Genomic DNA, 21,768 nt, shown 5'->3' on the forward strand with positions numbered 1-21,768 from the left:
TGCAGTCACATGCAGGTTTGTTGAATAATTATTTTGGAACAACTTTATCTGTTATACTTCCACCAATTACAGAGGAAACAATTTTAGGTTAGGTACTTTCACTTAAGATTATTTTGGAAAAAAATGGTTCAAATGGCTCTGAGCACTATGGGACTCAACATCTGAGGTCATTAGTCCCCTAGAACGACTTCAACCTAAATAACCTATGGATATCACACACATCCATGCCCGAGGCAGGATCCGAACCTGCGACCGTAGCAGTCACGTGGTTCCGGACTGAAGTGCCTAGAACCGCACGGCCACCGCGGCCGGCGATAATTTAGGACATGATACTTTCAAGGTATACCTTTGGCGCTTATTGCGCCGTTTATATCTGTCGTGGAACTATTTCTGTTTAAACAAATGGCTTATTAAACAAACGAAAACTACAAAGTATGAAATAAATACAGAATCTTTTAAGTATTTCAGATAAAATAGAAAACAGTTTTTCAAGAAACTTATTTTAAATATAGAATGAAAATAGGTATTTTCATTTCGTATTTATCTTTCAATCCATGTATTTCCCATGATTCAGATCTCTGATTATTTTGGTACGCTACAGAGATTTCCTCACAGTAGAACTCGCAATTTTCCGTACTGCGTAAAGAATAGCTTTCTTATACACATTGCGTACATCTCGCCTGAGCGGTTCCGGGTAATCCTGCGCCAGTGACGGAGCTGCCAAAGGCAAGTCCCCCCTCCCACCCGTCCCACCGCCACCCATCCCTCTCACCCCATCCCCCTGCTCCCATTAAAACTACCTTTCTGCATTTTTCTACCCAGATGAAGCAAATTTCATAATTTTTAAGTAGGTTTAATAAAAGTGAAGCATTATTGAACAATATTACTGAAACTAGATAAAGCGCTGAGAACAAGAATTCGCCTGGAGCTTGAAGGAGCTATTTCGTTATCAGCTCCACCGTATCAATATAATTGCTATATTTTGCGCCAAAATCAATTGCTCATTTTGTAACCTCCCCACAAAAAATTTAAAAGATATTATTTTAAATGCTAATGCACATTGAGCTAAGTGTAAGCTCCACAGAGAAATTTTGAAACACAATAGTTGAATGTTAACAAGAATATAACCTAACGTAAGCTCCCAGCAAATAAATTTAATGACAATAAAAATGAGAATCGCAATCTGACTCAAGGTGTAAGCTGTCACGAAAATAATGAAAAAACAATTCAATGCTAATGAGACTTCAGTGACAATGTAAACTCAATTAAACCAAAATATCGGTCTTTGGCCCTGTGCAAAAAAAATCATAATTAATTTCTTACCTCATTGAAACTGCATGTCAAATTTCTGCTCTTATTGTTGGCCACGGCTTGGAGGAAATGCATTGCAAGTAATATTTTTTTTTTTTTAAATTTAACTGAAACTTTTCTTTAAAGGAAATGGAAGGAATTCGTTCGTTCAATTAAATAGTTCTTTTGTTAAAAATATTGCTTTGAAATCAAAATTATTATTGGGGCGAATGTTGCACAAATTAGTTACAGTTAATTTACATTATTAGCTGAGTGCATTTAAAAATGATATACCTCATCCTGAATCTTGACCAGAGTGGCATGTCGACGCCCGCAGACTCCTCACACACAACTGCACTGGGCTGCTACTACCGACATACTGCTCTGCCCTACTGCTACTGACAGACTGCCCACTGACTACTGCTCGCGACTGTACTGCACGACTACTACTGACAGAGTACCGCTCGCAACTCTCGCACGGTCAAGCGCAGACTAGCCACGATAAATGGCTCTCTGGTCAGAGACTCTGCAATGCCTCGCCATCGCCGCCACACAACATACGTGTTTCATAACCCTCCACTGGGGGGGCAAAAATTTGGCAGCGATGGTGAGTCATTTGGACTTGCCAAGCGCGGCAAAATTTTTTCTTTAATTAATCAACTTCTACAATTTACAGAATATTTTGATGTAATACGTGAATCAAATGTTGTGCACATGCACCGAGTACAAAACATTTCAGACAAAGACAAAATGTGAGTACAAAACATAGTAGCAAATCAGAAAACTGTATATACAAATTATTTGACAGATAACAAAGTGTACACGCACTGAAAAAATTCTTTAGCATTTTCAGAACAAATAAACAGAATGGCAAAAAATCATGTTGACAAGTGACATGAGTGCACATGCACTGCAATTCAGAACATATCAGCAAATGACGAAATGTATATACAATGAGTAACAAATGACATAAGTGCAAACGCACTGAAGTATTGAACATACAGAATGAGTACAAATCATATTGAAAAATGAGAAAAGTGCACAGGCACTGAAGTTCAGTAGAAAACATATTAACACATAACATAAGTGCACATGCACTGTAGTTCAGAACATATCATCAAAATAAAAATGTATATACAATATAAAAGACAAGAGTGCACATATACTGTACTTCAGAACAAATCGAAAAAATGTCTTTAGCATTTTCACAACAAATAAACATAATGGCAAAAAAAAAAAAATCATGTCGACAAGTGACATAAGTGTACTCGCATTGGAGTTCAGCAAATCGAAAAAAAATGTATAGCCCATGAACATAAATGATGTTAGCCAAAAAAAAATGATCTTCACTATTAGGATAGGAAAGGGAAGGATTGCATCATGGTTGTAGCACTTTAGATTGCACACAGCTGTTCGGAAAGTCCATATCTTTCCACAGAAGTACAACACCAAGTGACACAATTTGAAGTTCTTCTCCCATCAGAATTTATCAGCGTAGCCAAGACACTGAACTGTCGTAGTAATATTTCCTGTTATCATTTTAGCAGTACATCAGGTACACCAAACAGTGGGACCATAATAACGTCTTCATCGCTCACGGTGGTGGAGAGCATGTCGTGTCAACACCACGCTCTTACAAGGCACACCAACGTAGAATTAGTGCAAAAACCAAATATAGTGCTCCATGATCATGAGGATGGACAGGACAAATGGACATTGCAGTAATTCAGGGTAGTTAGCTCATAAGGTGAAGGACATTAAGTCACATAATAGGCTTCATTGAGAATTACAGTAGTAGTTTGCGGCATTCATAGCCCAGTTATTGAACATTTCTGTACCAAGTATGTAGTATTACAGAATAATGTTCATAAAATTAAATTATTGGCATCATGGGTAATCGTATTACAATAAACAGTGGCAGTCCTTGGCCAGTTACAAAGCATATTTAGTATGACAGAATAATGTTCATCAGAAGTCTTCATTGAAAAGGAGAGTCAATTATTGACCTAGCATTAACATAATACATTGAGTGATACAAATTATTGGCACTCATTGGCCATTTACCAAAACATGAAAAGTCAACATTGAAAACAAGAGCTAATTAATGGCATAATTAATAACAAAATTCATTTAGTAACATTAATTATTGGCACTCAGTGGCCATTTATAGAACATGAAAAGTCATAATTGAAAACAGGAGCTAATTAATGGCATAATTATTAACGTAATTCAGTTAGTGACATTAATTATTGGCACTCATTGGCCAGTTACCAAAACATGAAAGGTCATAATTCATTTAATTAGATTAATTATTGGCACTCAGTAGCAAGTAAGTATTGAATAGTATAAAACATTGTTCATCATTCAGTATTATTCAGAACTTTCTTAAATGAGTAGCATTATTTGAAACTGGTGATACACACCATTAAGAAGTCATGTTTAAAAATCAGTTAATCACAGTCATAGCATTAATAATCATGGGCATTATAAGTAGTCTCATTACAATAAACAGTGGCAGTTATGAGCCAGTTACAAAGCATTATTATTTTTTTTTTGTATCATTAAGAAGTCATTACTGAAGTGACATACTATTCAGAGCTGATCAGTATTATCCAGAATTCTCTTAAACTAGTAACATTATTTGCGACTGGTAATACATTTTGTTTTTGTGCTAGATAGTTAGCAATGCATTGCTTTGGGTAATTATAAAGGAAAGCAAGAAGAAAAAAATTTGTTTCTGGTTTGTTGGTATAAATGAAAATGTGTAACGTCATCCGTCATAAGTCAGCTGTGGCAAGATTATGAAACAAGTAGAGTATATGTAATCACATTCATAGATTTAATGAACAACTGCTTATAGCACATTAATAACATAAATAATTTCTCCTGCAAAAAATATATAAAAATGGATTATTAAGCTGAAAAGAGAAATGCATTTTATGCTGAAAAGTAGTGAACTTCGAATTAACAGGTAGTGAAATGTGTATAAAAAATGTGTTCCATAGCTGTCCTTTCCAAAAACTTCAGTCATTATACTGTGCAATATAACACCTGCTGTCAAAACGAACTGCAACAAATACTTAAATAACTACATAGCCTAAATATAACTTCAACATTATCCTCATCTGCAAAGAAAAAAAAACTTCATTATACATCTCATCATAACACCATTATCATCATCACCTGTAAAGAAAAACTTCATTATTCATAGCAGCATATTCTTCATCATTATTCACCAGCATTCATTATCATCTGCAAAAAATCACTTCATTACTCATTACACAACTATTCCTTATCTCTAGCATATTTCATCACTAAAACTAAGATGTGTAGTTCTGTCTGACAGCCTGCATCAATCACCTTGTATTCTGAAAGAAAAAATTAGTTAAGACTGCTATTCTACGATGAGTATAGTATATTCTTGTTAATGCTTGTTAATCCTGATCCATTTACTCTTCCTCATAAAGTTATTGCATCTTCTTTCGTTTATTCCATAGGTGAAATTCCCATTTCTGTTGAATTTATTTCTTACACGCATCATTTCTTTCTGGAATTGATGAACAAAGATTAATGTCTTGCATTTAAATCATATACCCACTAAATAATGACTGGTTTATGGTGACATAATTAAGCATACAGCATAACATGACAGAAAACGTAATATGTCAAAGACATAGACAGTGTTCAAAGGCAAAAATGTACAGAGAATAATACAATGCAGCAGCAGAAAGAAAAATGTAAAACAGTCACGATCTTGAGATGTCATAGGGCAAAAGGAATGTCAAAATCAACTGGTGTGTTATACCTTAACTATTTCACAGTGCATGCAAACAATACTGGAATACAATCATACACACAAAAATGGAAAATGTGCACGGTCTGATGTGTAACGACAAGAAGAGCGACCTGCTAACCTTACCTTGCCGGGCACTTGCCAAGAAAAAATACGATAATCATCAGTAATTAGTCATGTGAATATAATTGCATAAGTGGTCATAAAAAAATTAGTAAATGGCATCATAGTGTGTTGAATCATAAAGTGTCTTCATTCAATAAAGGGTTTAATATTTGACCAATGGTGGTTGCCTTTCGATTTTCTGGTTCTCAAAGTTTCGACGTGTACGACATTGGGATGAGGGATGCTGCGAATCCGATATGGACCTGCGTATAGGAGTTCAAATTTACTGCACTTACCTTTTATTCTGCTGGATAAATAGTGTGTACGTACTAATATTTTCTGTCCAACGTGAAAGTCGCGGCGTGTACAAACCTGTTTTTGCTGTCTTCTCTGGCGCTCTGCGGCACGTTTGATGTTGTTCAGCGCAATGTTAATTATATCATGGTGACGTAGGCGACGACATTTAGGGAAGTTTACTAATTCTTTAATTTTGTTTGGTGGTTCAACGTTTTTCAGTATAACAGACGGAGATAGCATAGTGGATTCATTTGGAATGGAATTAATTACATCTTGGAATGAGAATATGTGTGTGTCCCAATCACTATGTCTTTTGTGGCAGTATATTCTACACAGTTTACCAATTTCTTTCATTAATCTTTCACAGGGGTTCGAAGAAGCATGGTACTTGGATATATAAATCGGAGAAATGTTTCTAGCTCGTAACATACGTGTCCATGTAGCAGAACGAAATTGTGATCCATTGTCAGAAATTACTTTCATCACATGCCCTACATGAAATAGAAAATGTTTTACAAATACTTTCGAAACAGTTTTAGCAGTAGCTTTGCGTAACGGAGTGAAAGTAACAAATTTTGAAGTGAGTTCAACAGCGACAAAGATGTAGCAAAAACCTCTGTTAGTTCTCGGAATCGGACCAAAAATGTCTACAGCGGCCATGTGTCTTAATTTAACAGGTATAATGGGATATAATGGAGGAATATGTGAAGTGGTGTCTGACTTAGCTTTCTGGCAAATTTTACAAGACCCTAAAACTCGTCGTACACGTTTCTCTATGTTGGTAAAATAACAGTTCTGTCTCATTATAAGAAAACATTTTCTTGCTCCGTAATGTGCGTAACTTAAATGAGTGTACCAGATTAATTTGTTAACCAGTTCGTCAGGAATGCATAATAACCAGTTGTTGCTGTCAGGATGAGAGCGGCGAAACAGAATGTCATTGCGTACAGTGTAATGGTTTCTAATCGTAACATTATTCCTATCTTGCCAAAGGTGTTTAATTTCTTTCCACACGTTGTCTTTATTTTGTTCTTGTGCTATGTCCTGTAATGATGACGAAATAAAGTTTTCAAATGCAACTTGTTGAATGTACATGACACTGAAATTTGCTTTGCAGAAGTTGGTTGCTACGTCTTGCTGATTGTTGCTCAGAGAACGCGATAGTGCGTCTGTGCGTCTGCTATAACATTTTGTGTGACGGGAATGTGAACTATTGTAAAATTAAATTCCTGTAAATAAAGTTTCCATCTGCTTAATCTGTCGTGTGTGAATTTAGCCGAAAGTAAAAATTATATCGCTCTGTGGTCTATGTAGACGGTGGTATGTCTGCCATAAAGAAAGTGCCGAAATCTCGTAAAAGCCCATACAACACATAAGGTTTCCAATTCTGTAACGGAGTAATTTCGTTCAGTAGGTGACAAAATGCGGCTTGCAAATGCGATGTTTTTAATTACTGTTGAACCATCTTCTTCAATTTCCTGGAAAATGTGTACGCCTAAAGCGGTATTGGAACTGTCGGTGGCAATGGAAAAATTTCTAGTAAGATCTGGGTGCGATAGAAGTGGTGCATTCAACAGAGCATGTTTCAGGTTCATGAACTCAGAGTGTGCTTGCTTATCCCAAGACCAAATAGTGTTTTTACCTGTTAATTGGCATAATCTGGGTGTGTCTAAAGCAGAATGATGAATAAATTTACGAAAAAAGTTAATTAAACCCAAAAAACTGCGTAGTTGCTTTTTCGTTGTAGGAATAGTAATGTCACGTAGAGCTTGAAGTTTTTCCGGATCAGGCGCAATGCCTTCTGCTGAAATTACGTGTCCAAGAAATTTTATGGAAGTTTTGCCAAAGTGCGATTTACTGAGGTTAACTGTGAGTCCTTGTGCATGAAAAGTTTGGAACAGTTGTTCTAAAATCAGATTGTGTTCAGACCAGTTAGCTTCTGCAATAAGAATATCGTCTACATACGTCGTAATTCTGTCTTTAAGTTCTGTCGGAAGTATTGTGTTCAAACCGCGAATAAAAGCTGCTGAAGAAATAGTTAAGCCGAATGGTAATTTACAAAATTGATAACAGTCGCCAAAACAGAGAAAAGCTGTATATTTTCTGCAATTCGGATGAAGTTGAATTTGCCAAAATCCCGATTTCAAATCTAATGTGGAATAAATAGCTGTACCGTGAGATTTCTGTAAAAGTTCCTCTAGTGTCTGTGGTCGGTCTGTTTCATTAATAATAATGTCATTAATGTGACGTGAATCAAGTACAAGGCGAAGTGAGCCATCTTTTTTCTTAACAATATGTAGCGGGTTTATGTACGGACTAACTGCCGGTTCTATAATTCCTTGATCAAGCATATCCTGCAACTCTTTCTTAACCTGTTCTCTATGAATATACGGAATGGGATAATGCTTGGCTTTAAATGTGTCGTGATGTTTGACTTGAAATTCATACATAAAGCCGGACATAGTACCAGGAATGTTGTCGAAAACTGGAGCTTGCTGTAAAAGAATTTTGTATAACTGCGTGCGTTTGTCGTCTGTATTTGCACTGCTCTCTTTAATCCTATCAGAAATCATCTGTATTACGTCGTAGTCAGCTTCGTCTGGAGTGTTATAGTTGTGTACGTACGTATTCGTGAACAATGTGGGATTACAGTCTATGTTACGAGATACGGAAATGACCTCTGTGCGGTTAATTGTTTGCTCTTCCGCAGATAAAGAGTGCTGAAATTCTAAAGCCAATTGTACATTTTCATCCTTTAGCATTAAATAACAATTTTGAAAATCAATAACTGTGTCATGTTGTACCAAAAAATTCGTACCTAAAACAACGTCTGTTGTCAATAAAGGAACAATCCAAAAATTTGAGTGGAAAGTATGACCTCCAATACAGAATGATAAATGCGTCTGTAATTTAACGTCTACTCCTTTACTCGGTACCGCTCCTTTCACTTTTGTTTTGCCTAAAGGTAATGTCGGATAGGTATTCTCTTTGTTACACTCGTTAAAAGTTTCTTCATTTATTACTGACATAGGTGAGCCGGAATCAATTACTGCTGAGAATTTCGATGAACCAATTTTAATTTCGATAACAGGATGTGAAATGGTTTTCTGAACGACAGGTCTTTCCTGTAAAAGAGTGTCTCGTATGTCGTCAAAAGTAATTACGTTTTCGTGAACAACATTCTGCGTGTCTATAGTAGTGCTCGTGTTACTGGAAGATGCGACCTGTACAGCATCTAGTCAGATTCTATCTGACGTGTTATTGTTATCAGGAGGATGCTGTGGCATTTCTACTATTTGAACAGTTCTATTACTTCTTCCAGACGTATTACGCTCTGGATGATACCTACTGTCGGGTTCATTCATGAGAATAGGTTCTTGCGGATAATTCTGTTGTTGGTATGACCGACTGTTGTTAGATGTACGCTGATAATTGTGCTCATCGTTTTTACGTCTGTCGTGAAAGTCATTCCTATACGGTGCATTGCGATAGGAATTGAAATACTGTCTTCTTTGTACGTAGTTGTTTCCTTGCTGCCGTGCGTTACTATTTGTTGGACCAGGGACTATACGTCCACGCGGCGAAACATTAAAGTTAGGTTGACCTTGTGCACTACATTGTTGGTTAGGTATGCTAACCGGCTGACTTTCATGCTGTTGTGGTGGAAAACGTCTATTGTTACCAAAATGTGCTTCCTGTTGCTGAAAATTTTGACGATATTGATAATCTGAATTTTGTCTGTGATTTAAGTTCTGGTAGTTGTCGTTCTTAAAGCGTCTGTTACTTTTCCTATTGAAATTACGTCCCTGACCATAATTACTGTAAGTTTGTTGACCATGGTTATTATACGAAAAGTTTTTGTTTACAAAAGAATAATCAGATTGCTGCACTTCTAAAAGGTGCAACAGATCCCTGAACGCCGAAATGTTTTCTTTTTGCTGGCCCATTAGAAGTGACACCCTTAATGACTGTGGTAATTTAGAGATGCATAATTGTATAAGTACAGATTCACTGTACGGTTCGCTTAGGTACTGGTTTTGTTGGACCATATGCTCAAAAAATTGCGTGACACTGGGAAAATTGGAGTTCTCATAATTTGGCAAACTAATTAGTTGATCTTTAATTCCGCGCTGTGTCGTCTTCGACCAGTACACTGATAGAAAAGCATTCTGAAACTCTTCTACCGAATAGCACTGTCTCGCGATCCGTCTCATACGAGTTGCCGGTTCGCCTTCCAAAAAACTGCAAATAAATTCGAGTTTGTGCGTTACGGGCCAAGTCGGTGGAAAAGCAAAGCTAAACTGTTGTATCCAATCCAGTGGATGAATCTGTGTTCTATCATTTTTAAACACTTTAAATTTTCTCACTAACAGAAAATGTTTGTAATCGAAATTATCGTCTCTGTATGATGGAACAGGATCAGGATTGTAAGAAAATCTAATGAACTGTGATTGTTCGGAATCTAAGTCCCGTACTCTCTGTAGATTACCCAAATTATACGCGCTGCGCGAGTCTGACAAATGTTCGCAAAGTGGCGTCTGCTGTGATGTATTATTAACTGAAATATTTTTCATCTCTGTTACCTCTTGCTGTAAGCTTGACAATTTTCTACGCAAGGTGTTGTTAGACGAATCGATCTCATTAATTGTCTGCTGTAAATTTTGAAATTCAGGTGTTTGATTAAATGAAATCGGTGAAGTATCGTCTGATTTGCTGTCATTATTACCTTCAATGACGTCAATACGACTGGCCAGTTCATCACATTTTTCAGTCAGTATTTTTACCTGATCATCGGTTTTAGTGTCAGTGGCATTAATCTGTTTTTGCAATTTACGTGTAGTTTCATTCAGTTTTTTAACGTCAGCTTTGACGATATCAGAATCCTCTGTTAGTTCTAATTGTTCGAGTCTGTCGGTCACTGTTTGAAAATCGGTTGTGTATGTGTCTGTTTTCGATTTAAGATCAGAAATTTCGTCACGTAATTCTGTGTTCGACTGTTTGATGGAATTAATTTCGTTGCACACTGTAGCAATATTGTTATCTACATATGTCTTCGCTTTCGCGAACATTTTACGTTTGTCTTCTTGTCTCTGTGCTGTGATTGTTTCCATTACTTGTCGTTTTACTTTGTTTTGATCCTGAATAAATTTACGGAAACGCGTATCACTGTTTTGTATATGGTGATTAAAGCGTTCGTCAATCTGAGTGTTCTGTTGGTCGAATTTCGCGTCGATCTTTTCATCCATTGTGCGCGAAAGTTCTGCTGTCATTGCTTTAAACTCGTCCCGTAATTGTGTAGCTTTTTCAGAGCATTGTTTAGCGACTCCGTTAATTTCGTCTCTAAGTGTTTCTGTTGCGGCTGTTTGCATTTCCCTTAATTCCTGAGATACAGACCTAATTTCTTCGCTATTTTTTTTTGAACAAGCCTCAATTTCCACGCGCAACTGTTCCTTAGTGTCATGGCACTGCGCAGCAACGGCTCTAATTTGTTCACTAAGCTGTCTGGAATTGTCGTCTAATTTTTCATTTAACTGTCTGGAATTGTCGTCTAATTTTTCATTTAAGTGTCTGGAATTGTCGTCTAATTTTTCATTTAAGTGTTGTTTGAGTTTTTCGTTATCTTGTTTGACCTGTTCACTAAGTTTGTCTTGCTTTTCATTATTTTCATTAAGTTGTTTAGTCATTTGTAGCAACAATGCCATAATTGGATTCGACTCAAAGTCAGCATTTCTATTCTCTGTGCTGTTTAATGGTGGATCTGGAATTGTTTCGCTTTCTATAACCATTTGGTTATTTTGAGATTTACAAAAAGGTTTGTCAGTCGAATGTACACTGTCGGTCATTATTTCTGACTTAAATGGATCCGTCGTACTTTCAGAACACTGTCCATTTTCATTAGACAAATTTGTCTGTTCGTCACGTGAATTTAGTAAACCGGTTGTGTTAAGCTGGGCAGCGCTCATTACAATAGTGCGCCCGGCGTCATCAATTGTCGTCAAATCAACACAAGACACAATCGAGTTCGTTTGTTCATCATTAAGGTCTACATCATTATTAATGGTTGGAACGCACTGATTGTCAGTGAACGCAGGATTGTCACAATTACTATCGGTCACGTTGTTTAAGTCGGTGATTTCATTCATAATACCTCGCGATACACTATTCACAGTCTTTCGCGGCATTTTTACAATAGTCACAAATATTCACAAAACAAATAAGCGCAAATGCAAAAAGGCAACAAACAAATACAACAAAGCAACGAATTGCCGTTGACCTGTAGAAAGAAAGTCACAATATTAGTAAAAGCGTTGCGCCAAATCCTAATTATATCTAAGCAAATAAGAGCAGATATCTGACTGTTTTTCAAAAGATTCTCAACGAAATACGATCCTGGACTGGGTGTCGCCAAGTGTAACCTCCCCACAAAAATTTTAAAAGATATTTTATTTAATAGAAATGGAGCCAAGCGTAACCTCCCTAGCAATTAAATTTAATGACAATAAAAATGAGAATCGCAATCTGACTCAAGGTGTAAGCTGTCACGAAAATAATGAAAAAACAATTCAATGCTAATGAGACTTCAGTGACAATGTAAACTCAATTAAACCAAAATATCGGTCTTTGGCCCTGTGCAAAAAAAATCATAATTAATTTCTTACCTCATTGAAACTGCATGTCAAATTTCTGCTCTTATTGTTGGCCACGGCTTGGAGGAAATGCATTGCAAGTAATATTTTTTTTTTTTTTAAATTTAACTGAAACTTTTCTTTAAAGGAGATGGAAGGAATTCGTTCGTTCAATTAAATAGTTCTTTTGTTAAAAATATTGCTTTGAAATCAAAATTATTATTGGGGCGAATGTTGCACAAATTAGTTACAGTTAATTTACATTATTAGCTGAGCGCATTTAAAAATGATATACCTCATCCTGAATCTTGACCAGAGTGGCATGTCGACGCCCGCCGACTCCTCACACACAACTGCACTGGGCTGCTACTACCGACATACCGCTCTGCCCTACTGCTACTGACAGACTGCCCACTGACTACTGCTCGCAACTGTACTGCACGACTACTACTGACAGAGTACCGCTCGCAACTCTCGCGCGGTCAAGCGCAGACTAGCCACGATAAATGGCTCTCTGGTCAGAGACTCTGCAATGCCTCGCCATCGCCGCCACACAACATACGTGTTTCAATTTTCAAGATGAGATTCGGAGATTTCACTTACCGTGTTTCCAGACAAGAAATTAGAGTAAAATGAAGTAGCCTACTATCAGATATGTGAGATTAATTTTCCATTTCAATTATTCTTCAGTAATACACTCCGAAGTACTACAGCTTGAACAATCCGCAGTCGTCAGAAACCGACAGAAATCAGATGTCTTCGGTCAGATAGCATAACTTGCTTCAGCCCGCTCGCCGACGTTGGACATCCTTGAACACCATAACGAAATAGCCGGAAGGACTCCACAACTGAATATGATGGAGCTGTGCAGGTAGCATCTGTGTGAACTAAGTGGACTGCTGCCACATAAATCATGTTAGCGGCAGACGTGTACTGGGTAGTTGGGTACTAATCGTTTGTTTGTGATGCTTCTCCGACGAGATGGCACTGCAGAAATGACAATTTGACAACAGTCAGCGTGTTCAGTCGCGGGCAGAGGGAAAGGCCTCACCTCGTAGGCAGGAATGGCAGACATTTGCCATGCCGGACATGTGCCACCTTGCCCCTTCGCCAGGTAGCTTGAGTAGCGATCCCTCAGGTAAGGGACGCCCGTCCTCATACTTCTTCTGTCCGCTTTCAAACCGCGGTCTCCACTTCTTACTCGATACAACCAGTACGTAAGGGACCTTCTTCTTCGACATCTTGGCGAAATACAGAGTTTTTTTCCGAAATCGAAATATTTATAACTTTTGGGAAACGAAAGCAATACCGACAATTATGTCAGTATGAAATTAGTTCTGCCAAGTATAAATATAGATCCCTCTCTCTGTACGGTAGCTTCCTTTCACGCTTACTGATTGCAATACAAACGGTCCATCGCCATGGGAGCAACAAGAAAGGAACGATGTAAAGAGAATGCGAATGTATGCTAATCATTTCTTTTTCCTCACTGCATTTGTGCCTACTTTAATTACTACAATTGCATGCCCAATAGACAATAAGGAAAGAAGAAATGGGTATGTGAATGTTTGAAAAGAAGAACGACATACTCCATATTAATTTACTGTAATAGGTTTCATAGACAACTTACATTTTAACGGTAATTTCTTGTTCCATATTAGTTCTTTAAGGTGGACGGGGAAGTGGACGACGCTCACGTAACCCATGCAGTAATAAACGGCGACGAACTGTCACCCCTGATAGTGTACGATGTGTTACACTGTTTCACTGTTGCGCCAGAACCGAGGAGAACGCAGACCTGTACTGCAATGCCATTCGGATGAGGTGTGGGTCTTCTGGTGGGTCGTCTCGATGGCGTGACCTAGCACCTCGCGTCTTGTTCTACCGCTTTCCGCGAACCATTCTGCACACACGTCCCACACGAGCAGCATATTCCCTAATGGATGCATCACATTCTCCCGTCCCAAAAATGCGCCCTCTTTCAAATTCACTGATTTGAAGCGTGTCGCTTCATCTGCGAGTTTTGTCATACCGGAATCTCATTCCCTGCCACTGACGCCATTAAGGTCCGCAACCTTAACTCTGAGTGTGCTTTCCGTGCCATATCCTGCAACATTTGGTCCCTGACCCAACGCAGCCATCCCATCACTCCGACCTACTAAAGCGTTTTTTTTTTTTGGTCATCAGTCTACTGACTGGTTTGATGCGGCCCGCCACGAATTCCTTTCCTGTGCTAACCTCTTCATCTCAGAGTAGCACTTGCAACCTACGTCCTCAATTATTTGCTTGACGTATTGCAATCTCTGTCTTCCTCTACAGTTTTTACCCTCTACAGCTCCCTCTAGTACCATGGAAGTCATTCCCTCATGTCTTAGCAGATGTCCTATCATCCTGTCCCATCTCCTTATCAGTGTTTTCCACATATTCCTTTCCTCTCCGATTCGGCGTAGAACCTGCTCATTCCTTACTTTATCAGTCCACCTAATTTTCAACATTCGTCTATAGCACCACATTTCAAATGCTTCGATTCTCTTCTGTTCCGGTTTTCCCACAGTCCATGTTTCACTACCATACAATGCTGTACTCCAGACGTACATCCTCAGAAATTTCTTCCTCAAATTAAAGCCGGTATTTGATATTAGTAGACTTCTCTTGGCCAGAAATGCCTTTTTTGCCATAGCGAGTCTGCTTTTGATATCCTCCTTGCTCCGTCCGTCATTGGTTATTTTACTGCCTAGGTAGCAGAATTCCTTAACTTCATTGACTTCGTGACCATCAATCCTGATGTTAAGTTTCTCGCTATTCTCATTTCTACTACTTCTCATTACCTTCGTCTTTCTCCGATTTACTCTCAAACCATACTGTGTACTCATTAGACTGTTCATTCCGTTCAGCAGATCATTTAATTCTTCTTCACTTTCACTCAGGATAGCAATGTCATCAGCGAATCGTATCATTGATATCCTTTCACCTTGTATTTTAATTCCACTCCTGAACCTTTCTTTTATTTCCATCATTGCTTCCTCGATGGACATATTGAAGAGGCTACAGCCTTGTCTTATACCCTTCTTAATACGAGCACTTCGTTCTTGATCGTCCACTCTTATTATTCCCTCTTGGTTGTTGTACATATTGTATATGACCCGTCTCTCCCTATAGCTTACCCCTACTTTTTTCAGAATCTCGAACAGCTTGCACCATTTTATATTGTCGAACGCTTTTTCCAGGTCGACAAATCCTATGAAAGTGTCTTGATTTTTCTTTAGCCTTGCTTCCATTGTTAGCCGTAACGTCAGAATTGCCTCTCTCGTCCCTTTACTTTTCATAAAGCCAAACTGATCGTCACCTAGCGCATTCTCAATTTTCTTTTCCATTCTTCTGTATACTATTCTTGTAAGCAGCTTCGATGCGTGAGCTGTTAAGCTGATTGTGGGATAATTCTCGCACTTGTCAGCTCATGCCGTCTTCGGAAGTGTGTGAATGATGCTTTTCCGAAAGTCGGATGGTATATCGCCAGACTCATATATTCTACACACCAACGTGAATAGTCGTTTTGTTGCCACTTCCCCCAATGATTTTAGAAATTCTGATGGAATGTTATCTATCCCTTCTGCCTTATTTGAACGTAAGTCCTCCAAAGCTCTTTTAAATTCCGATTCTAATACTGGATCTCCTATCTCTTCTAAATCGACTCCTGTTTCTTCTTCTATCACATCAGACAAATCTTCACCCTCATAGAGGCTTTCAATGTATTCTTTCCACCTATCTGCTCTCTCCTCTGCATTTAACAGTGGAATTCCCGTTGCACTCATAATGTTACCACCGTTGCTTTTAATGTCACCAAAGGTTTTTTTGACTTTCCTGTATGCTGAGTCTGTCCTTCCGACAATTATATCTTTTCGATGTCTTCACATTTTTTCTGCAGCCATTTCGTCTTAGATTCCCTGCACTTCCTATTTATTTCATTCCTCAGCGACTTGTATTTCTGTATTCCTGATTTTCCCGGAACATGTTTGTACTTCCTCCTTTCATCAATCAACTGAAGTATTTCTTCTGTTACCGATGGTTTCTTCGCAGCTACCTTCTTTGTACCTATGTTTTCTTTCCCAACTTCTGTGATGGCCCTTTTTGGAGATGTCCATTCCTCTTCAACTGCACTGCCTACTGCGCTATTCCTTATTGCTGTATCTATAGCGTTAGAGAACTTCAAACGTATCTCGTCATTCCTTAGTACTTCCGTATCCCACTTCTTTGCGTATTGATTCTTCCTGACTAATGTCTTGAACTTCAGCCTACTCTTCATCACTACTATATTGTGATCTGAGTCTATAGCTGCTCCTGGGTACGCCTTACAATCCAGTATCTGATTTCGGAATCTCTGTCTGACCATGATGTAATCTAATTGAAATCTTCCCGTATCTCCCGGCCTTTTCCAAGTATATCTCCTCCTCTTGTGATTCTTGAACAGGGTATTCGCTATTACTAGCTGAAACTTGTTACAGAACTCAATTAGTCTTTCTTCTCTTTCATTCCTTGTCCCAAGCCCATATTCTCCTGTAACCTTTTCTTCTACTCCTTCCCCTACAACTGCATTCCAGTCACCCATGACTATTAGATTTTCGTCCCCCTTTACATACTGCATTACCCTTTCAATATCCTCATACACTTTCTCTATCTGTTCATCTTCAGCTCGCGACGTCGGCATGCATACCTTAACTATCGTTGTCGGTGTTGGTCTGCTGTCGATTCTGATTAGAACAACCCGGTCACTGAACTGTACACAGTAACACACCCTCTGCCCTACCTCCCTATTCATAACGAATCCTACACCTGTTATACCATTTTCTGATCGTCTTGATATTACCCGATACTCATCTGACCAAAAATCCTTGTCTTCCTTCCACTTCACTTCCCTGACTCCTACTACAACTAGATTGAGCCTTTGCATTTCCCTTTTCAGATTTTCTAGTTTCCCTACCACGTTCAAGCTTCTGACATTCCACGCCCCGACTCGTAGAACGTTATCCTTTCGTTGATTATTCAATCTTTTTCTCATGGTAACCTCCCCCTTTGGCAGTCCCCTCCCGGAGATCCGAATGGGGGACTATTCCGGAATCTTTTGCCAATGGAGAGATCATCATGACACTTCTTCAAATACAGGCCACATGTCCTGTGGATACACGTTACGTGTCTTTAATGCAGTGGTTTCCATTGCCTTCTGCAACCTCATGTCGTTGATCATTGCTGATTCTTCCGCCTTTAGGGGCAATTTCCCACCCCTAGGACAAGAGAGTGCCCTGAACCTCTATCCGCTCCTCCGCCCTCTTTGACAAGGCCGTTGGCAGAATGAGGCTGACTTCTTATGCCGGAAGTCTTCGGCCGCTAATGCTGATTATTTATCGAAATGTAGGCAGTGGCGGGGATCTAACCCGGGACCGAAGACGTTTTGATTATGAATGAAAGACGCTACCCCTAGACCACGGGCGTAGAACGCGAATGTTCGCAACGTGGTCGCGCCAGACAGGAATTACTCAGGTAGAGGAATATGAAAGGTGGCCCGATCTCCCTTGAGCCAGGTTAATGGTTATATACAATACTGCCACAACCAAAGCTGAAAGATATGGGCAACAAGTGGGATGTGTCAAAATGGCGGGGAAACGACTACAGATGACCCATCATTTCATCTACACTAATGTTCAGAAAAAACAGAACACCTTGAATGAGTAGAGAGAGGACGTTCATATTGGCAGGACATGTACATTTGTGTGTGCCGCAGAAATGATTAGCACTGGAACCATGTCGCCCCGTGGGTTCTAGGTCAACATCGATGTCGCGACGCAACACCACCTACCGGTAAACTTGCGGCTCTCGTTGCGCTATAAACCGAAGATAATAGATCAATGTGACTTGGACAGATGTGCAGAATGCCGATTGCTATCGCGCAGAGAAGGCATTGATTGCTTCTTGCCGCAAACATACTTCACATACGACCAGAATCTCTTTGGATTTTCTGCCAGGTATCGAGACAAAGTTTCGTTGTGGAAACTGTTATAGGCATCTCGCATTGAAGTCTGTGCTAAATTTCGAGCTTCTGTAAAAGATCGCCAATCTTGGGGATTTTGCGTCTGTTTAAATTTGGCATATTTGTTTCGTTGTTTCTGCAACAGTGTTCTAACCCGTTTTGTGTACCAAGGAGGATTAGCTCCGTCGTTTGTTAATTTAAAAAAAATGATGGAGGGGTGGCAACTTTATATACTAAAATAACCATTTAAATAAAAACCCATGAAATGTAGTTTAACATAAAATTATACAAAATTGGCCAATCATGCTCTACATTAGCGCCCCTGAAATGCACGTGAACAGGCAACCTTTCCCCTTTCCCACCAGAGGGAGACACCAAAGCTGCGATTGCCACAGCGGCGCCATCGCCAGAAACGGAGGGCGACTGCTTCACACTACATGCTGCAGCGCGCTGTTCAAAACAGCAATTTTTACCATGGCTCACTATTTCTTTGAATGTAAGCCACATCTGATCTATACCTATATTATTAATTTGAAATGAGTGGAGATGGTCTCTTAGGAAGGCTTCAACTGAAGTGTTATCTATTTTTTGAGTAGGTATATTTTTCGCTTATTTTTCGAGGATTTGGGGATTGCAATGTTCAGTCTCGCTACGACAACTCTGTGTTCACTAATCCCTGAATCGGTATTGTGGTGCAGTGGGAACTCCGAAGGCTAAGGAAGATAATCCCGACAGACAAATAGTCGGAAGTTAGAGGCACGGCGAACCAGTTTCTGAACAAAAGAAATTGCCTTCACGTCTAAACGAGGCCACAGACCGGAACACTTTAAGACTGTATATAATGAGTTCCCTAAATTTCGACCATGGTGACGACGACAAACCAAGTTGTTCAGGCCACATTCGTAATAAAGTAACGTGAATAATTTCAGAAGTGTGTCACAGTTAATGTAGAAACTCTCTTTCGCTATTAAGAAGCGATCCACAAAAATTGGTCAAAATTACTAAAACATCATCCACAGTTTCGTGACACAGATTCACATAAACTGTAACAATTTCCAGAAATTACTGAAAGAGCAAGTAAGTTTACTCAAGACTTTATAAAGCTGCAAATATGAAAAGTTTTAAAAAGTTTCACACTATTCCACCTCTTCCACCAATGAGATACAACCTACTATGTTGCGTCTGGCCACAGCCGAACCTCCTAATGGTGTACTACAGTTTCATGATATACAATATAGAGATACGCAAATTTCACTAAAACATACAAGTCGCATGAAAACAAATATAATGACAAACAAGACCAAACATGACATAAATCAGAAACCGTGTGTTACTGTCAATAACATGAAAATGCGTGATATTTTTATTCGTTCACATTAAAGCAAAAGTTCAAACAGCAAAGTATATCATTTTAGATACAAGGTGAAGAATGTTTTTGCAATATTATAATTCGAAATAAAATTATGTAACATAACGTATTAAGTGAATACTGGTACCAAGAACGAGTACGCAAACATGTAATTCAGCTACTGTAAAAAACGGTTTTTGGTTAAATGTTTCATCTGCGCGGCGAAAAGACTTCCTAGAAAAAGTTGTCCGAATTTTCATGACTTAACGAAGAGTGGAAAACGGACAGATGGAGTATCAAATGCAGCATTGTGAGGTGTACTTTAACAAAGAAAGATTTAATTGTTTGAAAATAATCAGGCTAATCAGTAAAAGCTTAATTAAAGATTTTGCGTCTGGTGACAAAATAAAACAAAAAGTATTTGGTGTTTTGAGGGAAAATTTTTGTCCGAATTTTCGTAGCCTAACGAAAAGTGGGAAATGGGCAGATGGGGTTTCAAACTGCTACAGCGGTAAAGACGAAACGCCCAAACGCTTGCAACTGAATGTGAAGAGAGACTGACTCCAGTGCAATATGTGGTCTGCTCAGAGAATCTGAAATATTTCAACAACAGATTCCTCTAGCTACTTAAATGAAGTGTCGAGAAACATCCAGTGATGGAACAAATTGCAACTATTTTGCTTTTTCTTGATGCACGGTGACTGAAAAAAATTGCCACGCAATTAAATAATTCATATGGAGTAATGAATTTTCAGGAATATATTTGTCCAGGTAACATGCATAAGTGATTAACACTGCTAGATCACAAGTTAATTTAAGTGCGAGATAAGTCACTGCAAATGTGAAAGGCTGGTATATTAATAACCGGTGTAACAGCCAGAGTGTTGAATGCAAGCATGCAAAAGTGCATGCATTGTGTTGTACAGATGCCAGAGTTTGGGATGGAGTTCCATGGCTATCCCACATGAGCGGTCAATGCGGGGACGGTTAATTCTGTTTGTAGATAACGCTCGAATTGCCGTCCGATGATGACCCACATTTGTTTGATTGGAGACAGATCTCGTGATCGATCAGGCCAAGTCAACATGTTTACTCTCTGTAGCTCATGTTGGGTTACATCAACGGTATGAGGCGATTTCTTTCCGTCAGTGTGTATACTCTTCATAATAGAAGAACACCGATCGACATTTGAATATATTAGATTTCATCTTTTCTGAACAAAAATTGAAAATAAGAAAGGAAAAAATGTGTGAAAAAGAAAACGGTCAAATGTATTGTGAAATGCGGTGATGTGCTACCTATCAATCAATGAACAGGTCCATATTAAGACTAAGGGGAAAATTTTTCAACATTACAACGAAAAATGCACATGCACCCACAGAGAAGACAGATGAACAACAAATGGACGAGTTTTATAGCAAGGTAGAACAACTGTATGATCAGGCTCTCAAACATGATTTCAAGATATTAATAGGAGACCGGAATGCAAAAATAGGAAAAGCCAACCATAGGAAGACACAGCCTCCATGAAATATCAAACGACAATGGACTTAGGGCTGTAGATTTTGCTATAAGCAAAAACATGACTGTCAGCAGTACATGTTTCCACACAAAAAATACACAAAGAAACATGGGTTTTGAAGTGTTGGCAGAAGAGCCAACACCGTGTTGCTAGAGGAGGCCGAAATGCACGCTTTTAAGCTCACGCAAACTGACGTGAGGTCTGGAACATTACAAGGAAATGATAACTTAGAAAAACGGACGCAATTGCTGTAATACTTAACTTTAAGCCACAATTGATGTACATCGCTCTTGACGGTACTTTAATAACAATCGCAATATAATCTAGTAATGGCGCCTTGCTAGGTCGTAGCAAATGACGTAGCTGAAGGCTATGCTAACTATCGTCTCGGCAAATGAGAGCGTATTTGTCAGTGAAGCTTCGCTAGCAAAGTCGGCTGTACAACTGGGGCGAGTGCTAGGAATTCTCTCCAGACCTGCCGTGTGGTGGCGCTCGGTCTGCAATCACTGACAGTGGCGACACGCGGGTCCGACGTATACTAACGGACCGCGGCCGATTTAAAAGCTACCACCTAGCAAGTGTGGTGTCTGGCGGTGACACCACATTCCTCCCCCGCAAATCGCCGAACGGTTGTGTTATAAGGCTTCCGCCCGCCGTGGGGAGGACCCCATGTTGACGTATGCGACGAGGTGGGGAGCCTAACAACAGGCGAGGATGTGCCACCCACACCCGGCCATTCGGTCCGAGGGGAGCTAGGAAACGCCT

Source organism: Schistocerca piceifrons, chromosome 3, assembly GCF_021461385.2.
Source record: "Schistocerca piceifrons isolate TAMUIC-IGC-003096 chromosome 3, iqSchPice1.1, whole genome shotgun sequence".
In the NCBI taxonomy this organism is placed as follows: Eukaryota; Metazoa; Arthropoda; class Insecta; order Orthoptera; family Acrididae; genus Schistocerca; species Schistocerca piceifrons.